Here is a 17,205-nt window from a genome sequence, read left to right on the forward strand (position 1 = left end):
GTTATCAGCTTTTCTGAACTCTACACGTTCTGCTGTGGGGGAAACAGCACAAATATGTTGTGAAGACATTGCAGCTGCTTGCATTTTTGAAGGTCTTGTAATGGACAAAGTACTTAGCCTTGTCTCTGTGTGCTCCTTGTGTTGGTGATTTTCTTGTTTGTTGGTATAAACCAGCATGAATTTGAACCAACTAGAATATGTTCAGTTTAAATGATGAAAACTTTATATAAACTATGTGACCTCTGGCTTGGAATAATGTATCAGCAACATGTAAGATACTTCCCGCGGTTCACTGGATATGTGTTTATTTGCAGTTGGCAGAGAGATCTCTCTGAAAAGTTTACTGTATCAAGATACCACATTTATTTGTGAAATCTGGTAGTATGTTGTATATATTACCCCTGGCACATGGCACAATTGTAAATCCCTAAAAATAGGGCAATAAACATATTCATAGCATTTTAAAGTTATATCTTTGGCACCTAGGAGAGTACATGTGCTACAAATTCTTTACATGACATTTGAGACATGCAAGTCTCAGGAAAAGCCATGGAAACTGGTATGAGAAAAGATACCCATTTGCTTTGAACCTAGTATTAATTTGACAGTTTTCAAGAGCCCTTTTTTAAAAAGACTAGTTTGTCTGAACAGTTCTCAAAAATGGATGTTGGCAGTTACCTTAAAAATAGTAGCTTCTGTGGACATTGAACTATTTTGGCAACAACTACCTAGTTTAAAAAGCAGGGATACTATAAAGGACTTTTTATCTCCCAGTTTTTCCTGAACAGTGTTTATTAGGGTAGAGAGAAGTAAAGTTATTTATCAGCTAATGTTCTGCTAATTTGAAGTGTTTTTTCTTAAACAATTGTCCTACTTTTAATCCATGCTCTGTCCTATCTCCAGCATCATGATATTTAAGCAGAGTATTGGGTATTATCTGTGTCCCAGAGTGTTTGGTATATTTAGTAGCTCATAATTATTCTAGGTATGAGTAAGCTGGTTGTATTAACAGTGAATGTTAACCATTTTGGCCACAGAGCTTAAACTCTAAGTGGGTCCCGAATGCTGTTACTGAGACTTCTAATTACTGAAAAGCTTTGATGCATAACCTGAGAACACTTCATACACTCAAAAAACACTGCTGTTTTCATGTGGAGGGGAATGGAGGGTACTGTAATTCTGTATTTTGGTGTTGGTGTGGGGTTTTTGTTTGTTTTGTTTTTCAAATTTAAAAACAACTTCCATTCTTTGTATGCAGCAACAAGGGTTTTTTTGATGATCCATACATTAAAAGCTTTAATATAAGTCTATTTGGGGTAATGGTTTGAACATGGTGGTTTTTCCCTGAAGCAGGAGCGTTCTGTATTCTGTTTTAGACTGCTTATGAAAACCTTGATCACTGTTTCTTGTTCAGTATTCCTAGCTAGCGTCATTTTGGTATACTCAATATGGCTTGTTTTTGGGTAATGTGGTTCTTCAGGGTAGTAGTCAGTAAGTTGTCTCTGTACAGTGAAGCTTGAAATTATAGCAGCGGTGCTAGGCTTTTAATAAAATTTAGTTATGTCTTGTTTCATGGTATTCTGGTATTTATACAATTTGCCCGTTATCTTTTTATTTCTTAAGGGCATTGTGTAAAATCACAGCGGCTATATAGCAAGCTTATACAAGTGTCGAAAAACAACAAAAGAGATGTAATACTAAATGGTGAATGGTTTTCTCTGATGTGGCTTTAAAAAAAGAATTTCCCTTTGATGGATTCGAAGAGGAGCTGGCCACTTTCTGCAGCACTGAATGCTGGCTTGTGTCACCCTTTGGGGGAGTTTTTTCAGCAGGTTTGTGTCACAGTAAGCACAGCTAAAGAGCTCAATAGTTGTTCCGTTTCCTTCACACATTGTATATAAAAGTCCTGGCATGAATGTTCCCATAAAGTTCAAAGCAGACAAATTTGTAATGTGGGTTGGTAACAAATGGCTACAAACAAAATATGGCTTTATTAGCTACTTCTAATGGCCTGTCAGATTCTATACAATGCTTACTTTCCTTCTCCTAACTGCTCTGATATCTGGAGGGTTTGACCTGTAGGTCTCTGACCATGTGGAGTCACTGAGAGCCCAAATGAAAAGTTGCACAGAATAGTGCTCCAAGCACTTTTGTTGGGGTCACAATTAGAAGGAAATCTCAAGCCTTTGAGAAAACATGGGAGTTAGGTACTCTGTGAAGGAAAGGAAGTCATAAACAGAAACTGTTCCTTATTAGAGTGGAGGAATAAAGGGGGAGAGGCCTGAATGAAATTGTCTGGAGAACAACTACTACAGAACATATTTATCAAGACTTAAGGGATAATAGCAAAACACACATTTTTTTTATTGTGAGAAAGCTGGAGCAGATTACAGGAAAAAGCTTCTGAAGGATGTATCTGCAGATTTGTTGTTGCAGTAAAGGAGCTTGTGTCAGCAGTAGGCTATCTGTGTATGAAGACTAATCCTTTATTTTGTCTTTAATAAGTGCATTTATAAATGTTCACACTGGATTGTGTTGCTGCAATAAGGAGCAGAAAACATTAATTAATATAATTTTTTTTAATTGGCATGAATATTAAAATAATTTCAGATAGCTGCTGCTGTTTTTACTCTTACTTTGTTTTAATAAGGCCCTTTTTTGCCCAGCATCAGGTGTGCTTCCTTGAGCTATAAGGTCAAATGACCCAAGGTTGCCAAGCTTTTAAAAGATAGGTTTCTGCCAAGGCTTTTTTGTTGCAACCTACAGGTAAAAGCTCTGTGGCATCTCAAGCTGCTGTAAGCCAGGGCAGCTGCAGTCCTGAAGTGTGCCCCACCACATGTTGTCTGTGCCATCCCATCTCCTCCACTGTTGCTCCTGGGACTGGCCAGTGGATTTGACTTGGGGAACTGAACCAGATGAAAAATAATCTCTCTGTATTTCTGGGTTGGTGTTTGACTGAATCACTGAGTAACAGCATGGACATCAGTGGCACCTTGGACAAGGAGATGGAAATCAGCAGCTATGGTGGGAAAGGGGACAGACAGTGGGGGCCACGGCAGCTTGGATTTTAGCCATATCCTAAATGACTGTATGGTCTTGCTGGAAGGGTTTAAGATGCTGTCATCCTGTCAGCTGAGACTTGGTGCACAGCAGATTCCAGTGTTCACAGTCAGGCCCTGTAGCAGTCACAGAGCCACAGACAAACAGAAGACAGTTCACTTCTTTTTGTAAGGCGAATTTTCTGCCAGTTCCCTTCCCTAAACTGCTTAATGCAACCCCATGAGTGTAAGTACAGAGGCATGAGCATGTACGGACAGAGGCTGTGGACAAGGTGGGGTTGTGGTGGTTCTCACCTGCACCCGTGTAAACTGTAGGGAAATTGTAGCTTAAGTGTTATAACTTAGGTTTATCTTGTGCTTTCTGGAGGTCATGCAGTGTTGGAAGGGCAAGATTTTATCTGGAATTGAGGGAATCACTGCTCTCTAGATCGTTCAGAATTCAGAGTTCATGGATTTGTTCTATGACATCAGTTATTCACTGGGTGTTTTTATTGAAGCAAAGCAATTCCAATGAAAACGACAATAGTAGCCAGCACTGGAGGTAGAATACCACTTGAATCTTGTGCAGTGCTGTGACCTGACAAAGTTGGTTGTGATTATGTACATCTATAGTTGTATGAGCTTTAGAGCTCAAAATAATACATACTGTTGCTTGGACAGATAAACTATATTTAAGATATCAGTGGTCTTGTTTCATTATACTTGGTATCGTGGAAAACATCACATCAGCAATCCCTTCCTGATTTTATTAACTGCTTCACAGTTCTGTTCTACCTCGTTTTAATGAGCCTCTGAAAGATGTTTAGAGTGCTGGACAGTTTTCCTCCGGTTGACACACCTTTTTTGTTGCAGAAGGCAGGTACCAAATTAGATTTCAGAGGATCTCTGTTGGGAATTAGTACTGAGCTAAGTCCCAAACTAGATACACTTGGCTCATGGAACAGCATAATTTCAGATGGATCTCAGTAGGTGTAGGCTATGAGGAAAATACATGGCAGGGTTTGGGAATCCAGATTCTCTGTCCCACTTCTAGAATATGAAGTCGCTTGGAAAGTCATCTCAAGCAACAACACACCCTGAACAAATGCCTTTAATGTGTGAAGTCTTAATAGACCAGGAAAACACTTCCCAGCATTACTTGAGCAACTGTGATTGGGAGTAGGAGGTAACTCTTCTTTTCTCAGAGATTAAACTACTAGGACGAGGGACTCTGGTGACATTTATATACAGCTTAGTCCAGTAAGCCCTAATCATGATCAGGGTTGTGGGCACTACCATCATGTAAATATTAATTACCACTGTAGCCTTTCATGTAAGGACAGACCAGTATTAAAGGAGAAGATAGTGCAGTGGCCCTCTTTTTTGTAACCTTTGTTGAATTCTTTACAGGTAAGCAAATACAACGTTTGATCTAAATTTAAGTACTATTTTAAAAATACAGAGTATTGGTTGTGATTTGAGAAAGAAGAGGAAAAAAAGTTCTATAAATTGATTTTTTTTTTCATTCTTGGGAGGCAAATGCTGTTGCCAGCTGATAGATGTGTGTAGTACATGATAGCAAATCTGTCCTGAAGTTGTTCATGTCTCTGCCTGAAAATATCTGTTTGGGAGTACGGTAAACCGTGAAGAAGAAAGAAATGCGAGTATGTAATACTTGTGAATTAAATTCTCCACTGTTTTTACTTCAAGTAGGATAAAACTGGTGTGCCTCTTTCCCACTTTTCCTTTCTCTTTTCTGCAACATTGTAAAATAACTGAATGATCTTGTTTTCCTTTGTTTGGGTCAAGAAATTTTAGCTGAAAATTGTTACTCTGTGAAAGAAGATTATTGACTCAACAAGCCTTCAATTTTCAGTGAATAACACTCCCACCCTCTAGCTTCAGGAACATGTGGTGCATGCATTCTATTTTAAAGTACAGACTGTAATTTAAAACTGAGGCAGTTTGATGCCCCACTGAACTTTGTTTAAGCCTGGAATAAAAGGAAAAAAGCTTCAAGTTGCAAAGAAGTGACTAAGCTATCTCAAAGGTTTTTCGTAGCCATTACATGCAGAGTTGGAAGAAGTTGCTATTTTTTCCAGCTTATTTTAATTTTGGATCAAGTGCAGTTGCTAGGTTGCTTTTTTGGGTTTTTTTTTTTTCCCTTGACATTCTTTGTAAACCTGTAGCTAGAACAGTTTCACTCAACAGATATGTATAGCGAGATCAAGTATATGTATTTCTGTGTGTTTCTGAGGTGCAAAACATGCTCTGTAGCTGCTGTATCCAGATTCTGTATGTGGCCTCCCGTTTGTGTCAGTCAGAATAATGGGTCAAAACCAGTGTGAGCCACTGCAGTGATGTTATCAGGGGAGGCAACTTTGTGTGCCCATGTCCTAGTCCACACTTTACATCTGACTTCAGTTAAACCAGGACTTCATGTAGGGCGGTCAAAGTGATTCATTGTCCTAGAGTCAATTTGTACATTAACTTCCAGTCGCAGTTTGGGGGAAAAGTGCAATTAAAGTAGTGCAGAGCGGCCCTGGGCATGTGCTGTCCATGTAGGGTTAAGCTGAAACATTGAAACCAAAATTACAGATGCTTGAATTAGGTATTCTTAATATTTATAGTGTGAAGAGAAGGACCTGTTGTTATTAATTTGTGTTTAGTGCTTTACAGAATTACTTGATTTTGCCTGACAGATTGATCATATTTATTTAAAAGAATGGTTTCAGGTTGTTATTGAAGTATAAAAAGTAATTTCGCTAAGTATTGTAAAAAAGATACTTGACTATTCATCACCTTTTCCAGATTCAAAATGCTTCACATTTACAATGTTTACAACATCCTTGTAATAACAAAATGGCTAATTTATGATCCAAGAAAATTTACAAATGCAAAAAGAAATACTTAGTCTGACCTCTACATTAAGTTTATGTGGGAAACCTGCTAGGGGATTATAGATCCCAGCAGTGGTTAAGATTGCAAAAACTTGTAGTTATATAGGCCAATGTTGTTCTAAGTGGAATAGTAAAGTATTAGTAGCTTTTTTCCTGGAATGTTTTTTGAAGCCATGAGAAGTTGCATCATATACCTCCATATACTAGAGTAGTACTGGTGCCAATTCAGAAATTAAGAAACTAGATTTAATTTGGGTGGTTGAAGCATTCAAATTTTTATTTCCTTACCACCCCCTGACTCAGGTTGATCCCTTCCACAGAGGCTGCTGCCCTCCTAGCTAGGGTGACTGAACTGCACCTGTGGTAGCCCCTGAACCACAAAATCTTGCAGCTTGAAATGAGAGCTGAAAGCTCCCAAGGTTACTTTAATATGCAAGGCTGTAAACTGTAGTAGCACAGGTGCCTCTGTGTGCATGGCTCAGACATACCTGCTGCAGGGGCAGTAACTGCACTGGCTGTCTTTTTAATCTGCCTAAATTTCCAAGTCAGTGCCTTTAGGTTCTGCATTTGAGAATCTATGTCTGAAGTGGTAGAGATTTTTTTTATTTGGGGATCAATTTTTACTGTTTGAACATTTTACATAATGTGTGTACATACATGTATAGTGCATAAAAGCGCAGATAACTTATCTGCTTGGTTGTTTGTAAATTTTGAGTTGATAGCATACTATAAATTCCAAAGCTTAATGTATTCACTGGTGCATGTCTTTGTTCATGCCTGTGTGAACATGGGGATTACAACGCAGAAGGTAAGACAAAGGAGTATTACTCACTTGAATACCATTTCAGGAAGTACCTGAGACACTGTAAATGTTTTTTCTTTATTTTTACCACAAGTGTTCCTGTAAGATGGGATTTTTTTTTTTCTCTCAAGTAACTCCTTTGCTTGTCCAACCGTTGTGAAGTATGACCTCAGCTTCATAACCTTGGCTAAACACAGTAACTCACTCTGACCAGCAACATCTGAAGCCTAGCAGTAGATTCCTTTTCTTTTTCTTCCTCCTTCCATTCCTGTTTGCTGGGAACATGTTGGTTTCTGGTGCTATTGTTGCAGCTTTCATGTTTAGAAAAAAAAAGTTAGCAGTCTTTGATGTGACGCTGACTCCTGAGTGGTCCTGGTCAGCTGCTGTTTCTGTGTGAGCAGATGTTTGTGCAGTCACGGTCAATAGTGTTAAGATTAGGCCAGGTTTCACAGTGCTTTGTCTGATTGTTTATGGTGTGTCCGTAATTGCTGGGGATTCTAGGTGCCATCACAGTGCAAATGGGAAGTGTTTGTAAGGTACTGTTTGTTTCATAATACTGTGTCCAGATAATGATAAATTCAGTCCTGTACTGTGAGGCCATTCACACGTTTTAGTAGTGTTCTTTTGTTGTTGGTTGCTTGTTGGGCTTGGTTGCTTTTTTGAGGTTTGAAACAGGTTTTTAAATGTTCCTTAAATGTGTTTTCTTTAAACCTAATGTCTTGTACTACTTAAACCTCCACAACCTTCCTTTCTTTGCTGAGCCATACATCTCAGATTCACTATGAATCTTCTCTTGAAGACAGTGATATATGGTGACTTTTTACAGAATCTGTGCTGTATTGTGCTGTATGTGAGAAGTGCTTCTGAAGTGTGTTTCATGTAGATAAGTTTCCATTATTAATTTACCTTTAAAAATACATACACATACACACACACACGTGCACACACACAAGCACAGGGGGCATCTGCATTTGTCTTTGGAAGGCATTTACATTTTAACCTGCTGCTAAGACCATGCAGATTATTCTGTGTCATTTCCCACTCAATTCCAAACACAAGACTTTGTAAAGATGGTCCTGTTTGAATTGGCAGTGTGATTTTGGAGGTGAAGCATCATAGAATGTTGAAATTAAGATAGAAAAGCCAATAATGCCAGGAAAGGGCTACATTCAATTCCCAGTCTTTAGGCTTTTGATCTCTTTCCTTCCATGCATACAGTACTTGCAGATGACCCTTTTAATCACTTAACCTTATTGTGAGATTTACTGTGTTAAATAAGACTTAGGACCTGAATTTTCAGGCACATTTGAATAATTGCATTAGGATAGGGAAGTATGCCATCCTGGATCATTTGTTTTACATTATAGTTAAATTGCATGAATTTGTATCAGTGTGTGGTGTTGAGTTTGGTGGTTTTTGTCTGGCTTTTTCCCTTCAAGGTGGAGATTCACTTAATGGTTTATCTTTCACCTTCCAATTGAAATTATCATTTTGGGAAATAATATAAAGATAAGTGTACATGAGCATTTGTATTTATGTTTGCATGTAGTAATACCTTATGCATCAGTAAGCTTCAGTAAGGTTTGCTGAATATACACTAGTGGACTTAGTGTAGAGGACAAAGCTTGTTTCATGCCATAGAATAAGGTATAGATTCACATGTATATTTACAGTACCATAGCTGATGCATTTCCCAATGCATTTTGCACAAAAGATAATGAAAGAGATTGAAAATGTTACTAATTTTGTTTCTTAAACTGCAAATTACTCAGTAGCCAGTTGTTGCTTTTGAAAAGCATGGAAATAAAGGAAGTGGAAGTGATCTGAGATTTTTAAACTCAATTGTTACACCCAAAATGAGATTAAATAGGTAGATGAAGTGGTGTATGGATTAAGTACAGACATTGACCCTAGTGAACTAATTCATTATGGTGTGGGATAAAACTTAATGCAAACTGTTATATTTTAGATTTAGACTTGAAACTGAAAACCTTAGCAGTTTTTCATGTGATACTCCATGGGAGAGTGGAGATGGAAGAAAAACTCCAGATTATTTCTTTCCTTTATTTTAACTTAAAGTTTGTGTCAAGATCTTAATAGTATGGCTTAATGAAAGCTTCATAGAAACTTCTTTTTGTCTGTCTTGTTTGTTGTATCATTATTATCATGCCTACATGAAAGTGGAAAAAAACCTAAATATTCAGTGCAATTTTCAGCACAGCTCTTCAGAATTTATTGAAACAAGGCTGTAAAATCTTCAAATCTGTGGGTTTTATTGCTGTTGTTTGGGGGGCCTGGTCAAATTAATTTTTTTTAGTAACATCTCACAGCTTCATTTGGATTCTATCATAATCTATTTCCTGTCAGTCTTCTTTAATTAACTTTTTTTTGCTTGTACCTTTAAAGAAGATTTACGAAGACTGTATATACACATCAATGTTTTTAAATGACTGATGATTCTTCTTGCAGAGCTTTTTAGACATTTTGCCCCACTGGAAATCACAGTAACAGCATTTTTGTTCCTATTCTGAGGTATGATGAAGTACAGGGATTTTTTTGGCTCTGGAAGCCTTGGGCTGCTTCTGGCCAGAGGGTCATTGCAGCACTGAGACCACAGCTCGGTGTGAGAGGGGCCATTTGGCCTATCTACAGAGTTGTCTTTCTCCTCTGCAAAGAACCAGAGGTTACATATCAAATCCTATGAAATGATGAGAATGCACCCATGCGTGTACTTGCATATACTTACACTTCAGCTCTTTAATTTTTGCTGGTTGGAGCCAGTGATTTCTAGTGCTTGGTTTTTAATGCTATATTCACAGTAATATAGGTCAGCCTGAAGTGTATCCTGTATCCTGTAAATTCTTTACCTTATTTTAGCTAGAAAAACAAACTTTCCCTCCTATGTGAATTTTGATCACTTGACCTCCATTTCCATGGAGATGTGGTCAGAGGGCAGTAGTCAGTTAGCCATGCCAACTAAAGACTATCTTCACTTACAGCACACAGTGAAACTCCAGAGTTTAGAAGTAATTAGAGGACTTAGTCTGACACATTTTTTTCTCCACCACCCACAGCCATTAAAGATGAAACTTGGAAACAAAATATGTGATCAGCTATGGTGCAAAGGGTTTTTAAAAAAAAATGTTTATTTAAAAGAAGATAGAAACAAAAAAGCCCCTTCAACCTCCTCCTTTATTATTTCTTTTTAAAATTATTACTTTTCCCTCCAATCTTAAACATTCTGTATCCCCATCTATGTGTATTTGAATTTTTCGCACACTCTCAGTTTCTGTGTGCTTATTTTGAATAACATGGGCTCAGGTTTGTCAAAAGCTGAATTTTATATTCCGCAGAACTTCGAGATTCATGATTAAACAAGTGCAGATCAGGCAGCTTATGCTTCTCCAAGTTCAGTCTGGGGTTATTGGTCCACGGTCACGTGCAGGATCCAGCTCAAGCTTGTGAGCAATACCTGTCTCCAAGCCTTACAGAGTGACAAAACCCACCAGCAAGTGCTGGCCCCCGCTGCGCCTTGGACTGGGAGAATGTGGATCAGGGACAGGGTGTGGTGGCTTGTGCCGCCTCATCCAGTCAGCTCGCGGGCTGAACGGTGTGCATGGGCTGTGTGCTGTGTTTGCTGGATAACCAGCGCGCTCTGTGCTGCTGTGTTTGGGGTTTAGCGTTTCTGGACACCTCTGGGCGCTCTCAGGTGAGAAGATAACTTTCTGGTAAGGATACAAAACCTCACAGTCTTTTGTACTGAGAGGGAAGAAAAGTGTCCCTATTTCTGCAGAACAGGGTTAGATTTCCTTCAGACTAGGCAATAACCAAGTTATGCTTGTAATACCATTTTGATTATACACACCTTTCTATATGTGTTAACATTAAAAAATATACTTTCAAATTTTGGGTTGTTTAATGATCTGACTTTTCTCCATCTCTTCTGTCTCCAAGGGGTTTGCAAGGTAACCCAACTTTATTACACCGAAAGGGAGTACATTACTTTTGTATTGGTTTTGGGGAATGGCTGTGATGCAGTGGGGAACATGACACCTCGAAGAGGAGCTGCATTCCCTCCTGGAGACTCGCTACAGCAGCCTTTAAAAAGTGCATCCAGTGGATCCGTGGCTTCCCCGGCAGCACACCGAACTATTGCTAGGCTACAAGGCCAGCTTTACAGATTGATTTCCAAGTGGACGTTTTTGTCACGTTTAATAAGAGCACATTGATGAGACAGCAGTGTGTAAGCTGAGTTAATGTCTGTTATTTCTGCACTACCATTACTTTTTATGGCCATTATCCACACAGTAGCGAAACTTAAGTGAGCTTTTTCCTTCCCGCTGAGGGTTTTCCCCCCAGAACTGATGATCTCACAAGTATCCCCACTCTTTTCACGCAGGATGAAAGAGTGAAAACGACTTTGTTTGTTGCGGTGGTTGGAATGACACCGTAAACCCGAAAGCGTGTCGGTGTAGCAAGCCCGGGGCGTGTGTCCTTCGGCCGGGCCGGGCGGGCGGCGTTCAGGCCGCCTCGGCACCGTGCAGGGCATTTGTGTAATGGCTGGTGAGGTGGCAGGGAGCTCTCCCCGCTCCCTCTGGCTGCTGCGCGTCTGAAATTACAGCTTTGTCTTTGAAGCCGGGCGCTCTGTTAGCGTCGCCATGGCGACGGGCGGGTAATGGCCTCCGCCGAGCCCAGCCTGGTGTTCAGCGCCGAGCGCGGCCCTGCGAAGGCCCCGCTCGCCGGAGCGTTCACTGAGCTGTCCCCTCTTAGAAAATGTTCAAAAACTGCGCTTTTACATGGCCGTACCAGATTAATAGTCATGGTTTATTTCGTTTTAACTGCGGGGATAAAAGCATTATTCCATTAAATGGGTAGCTTTTTTCCCCCCTCCTTTGGTTTATGCATTATTAACACAAGCTTTCCTGTTTTGCTTGTAACATTTTATAGGCCCTTTCAAACATGTAGACAGATTTGCTCGGCTGCTCTTTTATTTTTCGGGACTTAACCCTTTCTCTCCTTGATCTTGTCTTCAAAAACTTGAAGCCAAGCCTCCAGCAGACTTGGTTGCTCCCATTTAATGTGTTCAAAACCAGAAAATTTTTAATTTTTTTTCAACAATTCTGCTTTTTTGAAACACTCTAAAAAGCAATGCAGATTGGTCTGTTCTTGTAATTTAATTGAAGCAGATGCTGAAGTCAGCACACACGAGCCTTGATATGATTGTGGAGCATTTGGGTTGAGGAAATATTTTGGGGTAGCCTTTTAATTTGTGTGCCCATCTTCTCTTCTGCCCATAGTGTTTCCACCCCATGCTCTTTACATGTAACATTTTTGTTGGCTGCCTTCAAAAGAGATGCACCTCATGGTGGAAGGGCTGGGGAACAAAAAATCCAGAACAGTCCTGGGGACACAGTATTTACGTCTACCACCTTTCTTGTAATATGGAGCTGGTGAAATACATCTAGACAAGTAGAAGTATTGCTGTAAACACAAGCTGCAGGCTTTGTTTCACTTTTTCAGCACTCTAAAATATAGCTTTCATTTTAGTCTCTAGTAGGAGGCATATATCCAAGTGCATTCAAATGCTGTGGATACAGGGATTCAGTCATCCCTGCCGACACAAATGGTCTCTCTGTTACAAACTTGGAGGGTAACAAGCAAACCTGGAATTCATATTTCCTCCCAACCCCCTCCCTCCCTTTTTTTTTTAAATTGCAAATTTGTTGTAATGGGGTACTTACTGGCGCCTTGCTCTGTCCATCTGTATCTATCACAGATCCTTCTGTCCTAAAAGCTTCCAAGGACATCTCAGGAGAAGGCAAATATTCCTCATTTTTTTGTCTTTTTTTACTGATGCCATGTGGCAATGGTGATGTGAATAGTACCTCCTGTGGGATGGACTTGCAGCTTCTGGACAGTGGACTGAAACACTGAGATTTATTTCACATACAGAGCGGACTGCAGACTGTGCTTGGGTATCTGAGCAGGGAGGTTGTGTGTGCAGGGCTCCTGCTCTCCCCACCACATCCATCTTCAGCATCCGTGTGACTCCTGTAGACACCTTTGGTGCATATAAAACTCAAGGGACGTAAATTTGCTGCCTCAGGGAGTACCAGGGTGGATGGCAGATGGACAGGCATCCCAGCTCCCTGGCCACCTGAGATCTTGCACGAAACCCGTACGTACGCGTGTCCAACAGCAGCTGTGGGCTGTGTTGCAGGCCAGACTGGAGTCAGTGTGTTGTAGTGTTGATGAATGTGGCAATAACATACATTTTTAAAAGTTTTTTTCTTCTACATGTTTTTTCTTTTACATGTTTTTTTAAATTCCATTTAAATATTAAAAACAAAAAAGAAAAAGAAAAGGCAATGATGGGTAAATCGGCTCTAAGTGTGGATATAGTATTGTATAACTGCATATTAAATAGGCTGGACTAGAGGCTTACTCTCATCTCCAGGCTTTATGGGGATGAATTTCATCTTTTGAGTTTCATTCCCCTTAAATCTGCAAATTCTGGGAAAATTAGACAAAACAGTTTACATTCCATGAATAAGAAATTACTAATTGCTTCTAAAACAGGCGTATCTTTATCTACACAGGGCTTTTCAAAGTTGCTGCTTAATCTTTTTTCTTTTTTAATCACTAAATAAACATGTCTCAGCAGTCACTGGATGTGAAACCAAAACCTGGATGTGGACAAAAAGCAAACACACTACACTAATTTTCATTAGCATATCCTATCTCCTAGAACATTTATTTTTTCATCTCCTTGTAAATTGATTTTTCACGTGCTTGTGACTGATATTTGAACTGTGTGTTTGTAGTAACTGACTTATGTAAAAGCCAGGTCCTGGATCTCCCAACATGAATATATTATGGAGGTGACCTAAGGGGTTCATAGTTAAGGTTGCACTGAGTTTTCACTTAAAACGAGGTTTAAATCCCTTAATTAAACATTAAAACTCACACGAATTCTCAAACATGGACTGTTTCAATAAAGAGGATAAACTTTAATTATTTAGGTACTCAATGTTCTTCTTAGTGCTGTATTTGCAGAATTCAGAACAACTTAAAATTATTTCTTCTGCAGGTTTTTCCAGAGTTCCTGGTATTTTCAGTTTCTCAATTCTTTTAAAAGTCTTTTGTGTAGGCCTTTTGTTGCTGTAATTGTCATATCTCTGTTGACTTCATCAAACTATGACAATTTTCATAAAATAATTTAACTAAAACCAGTTCAGCTTTAACTGTAATAATGCATGATACAAAAGAACATATAGAAGATCAGAAAGTTCTGTATGTTTTATTACTTTTTTGCCATGGGAGTCAAAGAGTATATTGGCTTCTTGTAGGTGATACCAGTCTTTGATTTGGAATGAGAAGAAAAGACTAGAGAGCCTGTTTAAAAAAAGAAAAAAAAGAACAACCACATGGAAGAAAAAATCCAAACTCGAACACCAGTAGCATTTCTTCCATACAGGTGACTTTTTCCAAGTCAGTCAATGAACAACAGCTACAGTAGTCCCAAATAAATTTAAATTTCACGCTACTTTTCTACTTCTACTTATTCTTAGAGGACTCAGTTCAGACTTCACTGAAGTGGGTTTCTTCACTGATTGCAGTGAGCTTAGATTAGGCTGAGTAATTCTTAATGTCTGTTCTACCCAGTTGCCACCCTGATGCTCTCTTTCAGTGTCCATTTCGTGCCCCTTGGACACAATCTGCAAACCTGTTGTACACGGCAGCCTATGCTCTGCCTGTAGTAACCAGAAAATACAGCTCTCCTTGATAACATTTGTAGCCTTCTGCTGAGCTATCACAACATCTTTCAGCACAAGTAGAAGCCTTGCTGAAAACAGTATATTTTCAAACCATACATAAGTGAAGAAAGATTAATTTAGAAACCAGTGGTTCATAGGTCAGTAGTATCTTTATTCAGGATTCTAAGCCTTCAGCCATTCCTCTGACTAGCTGGAAATAGAGACAAACTGGAGGGAAAAAAAGCCCCAAATTCTCATTAGCTGATGGCCCATGGAATGTTTTTTAAGTCTTTTTTAGGTCAGGATTTCTGTTTTTCCATCATTTTCATCTGACTGCTGCTATGGTCTCATATGCCTACTAGTTAAGGTTTCCTGTCCATTAAAACACAACAGCTGGTACTTCTGAAATTATTTTTGAAAAAAATTCTTGTCCTTGTTAACAGCAGTGGCTAGGGCCTACAAACATATTTACAGCTTATATGAGAAAGCATTGTTTCAGAGTATGCTAGTTCTTGAATTTTGCAAAGCACAAGCACTATGGCTTGAGATTGCATGCCAGTTCCATAAAAATTCAAAATTGTTAATTAGAAGAGTTGCTTATGTCTTTAGGTATTGGATGAAGCACAAAAATCACAGGAAGTTATTAGTCACTGACATAGGAGTAGGTTCTCAAGCTCTTTCAGAGTAGGGGTTGATAAAATGGAAGAGTTTGTTGCACTTGCACACTGCAAGGTTAATGTAGAAAAGCGCGTGAACAGAAGCTACTGGGCCTGAAATGTTCTTTTGTTGGTGATGTTCTTGCATTTCACTGACTCTACTGTGTATACTTAAGCTGTCTGAAATAAAATGTAGTGGAGGGGAATACATGAGAGCAGCTAGTGGTGAAATAACATGGAGTCTAATTTGTATGGGTTGAAATCTTCGGCAATAGGACCATGTCATTGGTATTCCTGTATTTTTGGAGGATTCCTAGCCTGTGCAAATTATTTTCATTCTTTTTTGGAGGGGGAAGGGGAATGTTAAAAACCCTAGATCCAAGCACAATATATATGCACTGAGACAGCAAGGGGTTAAAGAGATGTAATTATGCATTCTTCAGTAAGTGTTCTGCAGTCAGCAGTACAGCTTGCTGTGCAGGAAGCAGGGGAAAAAAAAGATGACAGAGGGAGAATATGGAGAGAAGGTCAGATCCAAGGATTCTGATTCTCTTAGGGTGTTCTTGTGTTTGCTTTTCCTTTGTGACTTACTATACTCTGTCTTGGTAGAAACAGAAGAAAGCATTATGGCCTGTTGGGTCCTCCTACTGATAATGTTAACTTAATCCTTATGTTATGGTAGTGGTAGAGGTGAATATATGGATTTAGTTTTTGAAGGAGTTCTGAGTCAATTCCAGTGCTTGCCATGGTCCTTGTTCCCCAGCTCTTAGTTATTGCCCAGTTTATTGCAGCCTGTGAACACAGAGCATTTCAACAAATGCCATTTGTAAGAAGTGGTTCACCCATTCTCTTTGAGAGGATTTGAATTTCCAGCAGATCCATCTCCTAGAAGTAGTTTGGTCTGCACCTTTTCAGAGGGTTTGCATGGATGGGTGGAAATTCTTGCACAGTCAGGATTTCAGGCTGACCTGACTGGTGAAGGTAAGCTTTCATCACTCTTGACTCCATCTTTTGGGGAATCAAGAGGAAAAAGTACCGTACCATATGTGATCATCACGTTCCTCACAGATGAAACAGGAATTTCTCAAGTGTTTTGGGACAGTTACAGTAATAAGGGCAGGATATCTGGGTTGTGCATTACCCGCAAACTTCCACCCTGTGAGTTAACTGAGCTCTGAGTTGCTAAGTCACTCAATGTACCAGATCCTTCTTTTTAATTAAACCTCTGTAATTTGCAGTTGGATTTCAAAACAGCAGTAAAGCATTTCTGGGAGATGTTTGTATGTTTGGCAATACTGTAGTCTGAAAAAGGTGTTTGGAGATTTTCCCCCCTTTTTTTCTTTCACATGATACAGTTTTTGTGGTTTTTTCTTTGGGTACTTTCCTGGTTCAGTTATAGGGAAAAAAATGAAGACGAATAAATGAATGGGATTTATCCCTTCATCCTTGAAAACAAAACAAAACCCAATTAACACAAACACCTCCAACTCCCAGAATAGCTCTTATTTTGGAATAAAAATCCTTAGCCTTGCCACTGACCTTATGGGGACAGGTTCCTCTGTTTCCCCCAGAGAAGGGAGAAGTGTGAGTCAGTCAGTTTACATTCTGGTGTGGCATGCCTTGCAATAAGAACCTTTATGTTAAATTAGTTAATTGCAGAAGTTGGCTGAAAATGCAGCATTAGGGAATGGTCTACCTGTGAGGACAACTGAAATCTTTCCTCTCACCTTTGTAAAACACAGTTTTAAAGCTATTGATTAGCTCCTTCTAGAAAAATATAAGTTAACTCCCATCGCGCTTCTCCACTCCTGCTCTTAACTTTTTTTTTTTCTCTGTGTCTTCCTAATTTTAACACTGCAAAGCTCTAAAAGGATTGCTTCAAGGAGGAGGGGTAGTCTGATAAGTCTTATTTCCTAAAGCTTTTTGCCTTTCAAGGTTTCTCTTACGGTAGGTTGAGCTGTGCGGACGACTTGGATTGAGACGACAGGGGAGTAGTGTGCAATACTTTCTGCTTCCGATAGCTCTTTGTTGATCTAAGAGGGAGCACTTAGA

At 39.4% G+C, this 17,205-nt stretch overlaps 1 protein-coding gene across 3 annotated transcripts in view; it reads left to right on the forward strand.

Moving 5' to 3' along the window:
• ARID1B (AT-rich interaction domain 1B) overlaps positions 1–17,205 on the forward strand; it is a 325,668-nt gene that overhangs the window by 100,384 nt on the left and 208,079 nt on the right. The gene's annotated exons all lie outside the window — the stretch shown is intronic.

Source organism: Pyrgilauda ruficollis, unplaced genomic scaffold (genome assembly GCF_017590135.1).
Source record: "Pyrgilauda ruficollis isolate IOZ18807 unplaced genomic scaffold, ASM1759013v1 scaffold24, whole genome shotgun sequence".
Classification (NCBI taxonomy): Eukaryota; Metazoa; Chordata; class Aves; order Passeriformes; family Passeridae; genus Pyrgilauda; species Pyrgilauda ruficollis.